Source organism: Pelmatolapia mariae, linkage group LG20 (assembly GCF_036321145.2).
Source record: "Pelmatolapia mariae isolate MD_Pm_ZW linkage group LG20, Pm_UMD_F_2, whole genome shotgun sequence".
Lineage (NCBI taxonomy): Eukaryota > Metazoa > Chordata > Actinopteri > Cichliformes > Cichlidae > Pelmatolapia > Pelmatolapia mariae.
Genome location: NC_086244.1, coordinates 11,629,475 through 11,634,052, shown reverse-complemented (window position 1 = coordinate 11,634,052; position 4,578 = coordinate 11,629,475). Strand labels below are relative to the sequence as shown.

The 4,578-nt window shown below is 45.2% G+C and overlaps 1 pseudogene; it reads right to left on the bottom strand.

Annotated features, from left to right (window-relative positions):
• Positions 1–616: 616 nt before the first annotated feature.
• Positions 617–735, bottom strand: LOC134619621 (5S ribosomal RNA; annotated as a pseudogene).
• Positions 736–4,578: the final 3,843 nt, after the last annotated feature.

Sequence of the window (4,578 nt, the reverse complement as noted above, 5' to 3'; positions counted from 1 at the left end):
AATTATTAACTATTCATGATTGTGAACCTAGTAGCTCTCTTAACATAGCTATTAAAACTGACATTAAATATTTGGGTATTATAATGTCAAAGAACACAAATAATAGAGAAAATCTAAATTTTGAGCATATTACCCAGAAATCTAAAAAGATTTTAAACAGCTGGCTACAAAGACACCTCTCCATCTTTGGACGCGTCTTGCTTACTAAAACAGAAGGTATCTCTCGATTGATTTATCCATCACTATGTTTATATGTTTCCAATAGACTAATCAATAATATAAATCGAATTCATTTTAATTACATTTGGAGAAACAAGCAACATTATGGTAAATGGACTGGTTCTTATATAGCGCTTTTCTACTCTGTCTGAGCACTCAAAGCGCTTATACAACTAATTCATTCACCCAATCACACCCATTCACACAAGCACTTCTTCTAAGTTTTAGTGCTAATTATCTAACATTCATACATGATGAACGCATCATGGGGTTAGTATCTTGCCCAAGGATATTTGGCATGCAGACTGGAGCAGCCTGGGATCGAACCACCGACCTTCTGGTTAGTGGCTGACCTGCTCTGCCACCTGAGCTACAGCCACCCCTAAAGAAAAAAAAAAGCTTACAGCACCTGGTATTCTCAGGCAGTCTGCCATCCAAGTACTAACCAAGCCCGACGCTGCTCAGCTTCCGAGATCAGACGAGATCGGGCATGCTCAGAGTGGTATGGCCATAAGGTTAGGAAGAATGATATAGTGAAGTCATTTGAAGAAGGAGGTTTTAATGTGATTGATTTTGAAGCAATGGATGGTTCCATCAAACTCAAATGGTTGCAATCTTTCATAAATAATTCAAACGGTATTTGGTTTTATTTCCCCAAAGTAATTTTGGAGAAGCTGGGTGGCATTGAATTTCCTATAAAGTGCGACTTTGAAATTTCCAAATTAAATTATCCAATTTTCACAAACAGGTTCTCCAGTACTGGAAAATGATATACAAGCATAATTTTTCTCCACATACAAATTCGATTTGGAACAACAGATGTATACGATAAAAGAAAATCCATCTTTTATGAGGATTGGATGGATCATGGAATTTGGACAGTTTTACACCTTTTAGACGATGACGGAAATGTGTTAACATATAACAAATTCATAGATAATTATGGCATATCATGTAATCAGAGTAAATTCATTCAAGTTGTGAAAGCCATTCCCCCTGCAATGATTCAGATGTCTCCCCCCGATGAACAACAACCCATCAACAACGTGCTGAGCTGTGACTCTTCTTCCATCTAAAGTCCTGGTGTTAACACTCACCCTGCATCAGCTTTTTAAATTGTTTTTACTTTTCAAACCGACGGATCATTTGAAGCCAACCATCCAAAAACTGCTACAGCTGTGTTTGATGTTTATGCTACAGCCTGATTACCAATATAATCAATATCAGATATCAGAGCAACAGAAACCTCGGTGATCAGGACGCTGGGACTGAGAACAGGAAGTGGCTCAAACGTCACAGTTTCATGACGTCAGCCTGAACTCCACTCACCGAGTTTCTGTCGCCATTGTAGTTTTTAAAGTCCCGTGATAAAGGCGGGTCTTTCTGTGGATCCGCACGCTCATTGGCTAATAGCTCGAGATTGACACATCGTTATCCAATGAGCGTGCGGGAACTTCCGACATAAAGTTGTTTCCTTTGAAAAACCAAAGTCTGATTATTTTTGCCTCCACTGACGGAGCCTGTTGTTCCCGCCACAGAGACACAGTAATGTCAGAGCGGTGTTAACACTCACCCTGCCTCAGCACAGCTCTCACTCTCCTCCTGCTCTCTCACACTAAACGGAGGCTCAGCTAAACTCACTTCCTCTCTACTTACAGGAAACCAGCGCTCAGAGGAGCCGACCGGCCTCACATTTCACCCACAGACACGAACAGCGTGGAATTATTTTATGTCATAAGAAGAAACATATTCATGTTAACACTCACCTGCCTCAGCTCCACCTTCCTCCTCCTGCTTTCACTTTCACTACTGCTCCCTAAACACAGAGGATGCTGGGACTTGTAGTTTATTTCTTCCGGTGCGGTCTTCCTCTTTGTTTGTGTTCAAGTTATTTCGATCATGTAAACATCAACAGAACACGTGAAGCCACACAGAGTTTGTATGTCGAGGTGGGTAGGAGGGTTTCAGGTTTTGGGGAGGGGTCAGAGGGAAGAGGTCTCTCAGTCTGGACAATCCACATTGATGGCGTTGCATCTTTCAACGTGTTTGTGGGTCGATTTGGATGCTCCAGGTGTGAGAGCAGCCACTCAGCCTCTACTGCAGATGTGTGTCACAAGTTCATCTAGTAGTAGGCTATGGCACTTGGCCACAGGTGGCAGCAGTGGACTGGCCTCCATTTGAGACTGCTCCAGCTGCTATGTGATAGTCCAGCTGCAAACTGAAGATCATATGCAAGTTTTGGAAATTAAACTATACAATATAAAGCGCCTTGAGGCGACTGTTGTTGTGATTTGGCGCTATATAACTAAAATTGAATTGAAATTCAGAATATTCTTAACTTAGCTTTAAAACCAACCCAGCCTAATTCTCCTCCACACTCAAAAACAAAGACAAACCAACTGACACATCTGAGTCTCTCACTTTCTTCAGTCCACTCACTCTCACAAGCTCCACTTAGTCACACTGGCTCTGTTTATTACTAATCACTATTGTCTCCCCAGAAACACTTCCGTTTTCTTTCTTCCTATTGTCGCTGTTGTTTTTCCTATTTCAGTTGTGTTTTTTGTGCTTTTGCAGCGTTTTTTAATTGCTGGTGTTTTCTTACCTGGATCACCTGTTGAGAAAGAAAAAAGAGAAAACAAGCAAAGAAAAACAGCAATATAATAAACAACATCATCGCGATGATCTATGTGAATATAACAGTAAATACTAAATATTGAAAATTATTGTGCAGCACGTAAGATCGACAGCGCACAGTGTGCTTTGAGGTAGGAGCCATAAAGGGTGTAGTTTGTAATCATCCGTGTGTACACCTGTGAGCATGAACGCGCTTGTATTTAAAGGTTCCTTCATGTAATGATCTGCTAGAGGGTGTGGGGGGCCACAGCCCCGTCCTTCAGGGCATGAAGCAGGTATGGAGGAGATCCAGGCTCCAGACATCCAGAGGCCCCCAGAGCACAAGAGACCAAGAAAGACCAAGAGACCCCTAACCGAGAAAGAGCTGAGGAGAGCCCCAGATGAGGGGTCAGCCGCGGAGCAGAACCCAGGGGGGGTTGCAGTGATGTGCCCGTGAGTTCTGCTGGCAGCCAGCAGTGCCAGAGTGACCGAGCCCCATGCTGAGAGGCCGAGGGCACCCCACCCCCGAAGGAGCCCGAGCAAGCCCCAGGCTCCAGGCCCTGACAAGCAGCCTCCAAGAGTGAGCCAGTGCGTACCTGGACACCCATCCCCGGACACAAAGAACCACCAACGCACTGATGTCTGAGGGCGTCTGCCACTGGCAGGGGGATTGGTGGGGGGAGATAGGCCTCCATACCTTGGAGGGCCTGAGATGTCCCCAGAGAGGTGGCGTCTGATGCCCGACCTGATATATGGACACAGACATACAGGCACACTCAAATACAAACATCCATTCCCACCCTCATGCTCTTATATGCAATTACTCAGCAGCAGGTAAGCGCATAGCCCCTCCTGATAGCCCCCAATGTCTACGTGGTTTTAAAATTGAGAGGTGGGCAACGGCACCAGGGGTGAGGTCGTACACCCTGATGGTCTTCTGGATGCCGTGTAGCGTGCCCACCCCCAAGGTCCTATATGTATGTGTTATGAGAGTGTGAGTAATGTGAATGTTTAAGTTGTGGGATAAAATTGAGGCAGCCAGAAGGGGACAGAGGGGGGGATGCCTCCCCTGCACCCTGGTGACACACCTTTACCCCAAGGCCCTGCATGTGTGGGTGATTGTGGTGGAGCTGGAAGAAGGAGGCAGCTGGAGATGGGGAGGGAAGGAAGGGAGGAGCAAGGGGGCCCAGGCCCATCTGGACCGGGGCCCAGTTTAGCAGCGCCGCCCGGCCCAACAGAGCCCGGAGCCCACCCGACCACACCACAGAGAAAACTGCACCCACCCCGTCATCCACTCATCTTCCAGAGTACACAAGACAATAGACGCCCAGGCTGAGTTCTTCCTCCACCTCTCCTGTATCTCCCCCACCTGCAGAGTGAGTTCCTGGAGAGAGGAGACCTCCTGCAAGATGTAACAGCCTCCCCCACCAGTCTTCCATACAAACGTTAGACATGCAAACACTCAACCCAGCAACACTGAAAGCATTTAAGTGTAAATTTCATTCAAATCAAACTTTATACACAATTACAATAATGGAACAAAAGACAATCTAAACATTAAAACACTACAGCCAATGAAGAAACAAATAAAATCAATCACAATCAACATCAAAATATGATCATAGAAAAATAGAAGAAGAAGATGACAGCTCCAGCACCGCCCATGACCCTGAAAAGGATATGTTGAAGCGAACGGATGGATGGAAAAATAGAAGAGACATATCATACAATTCATATACGTTC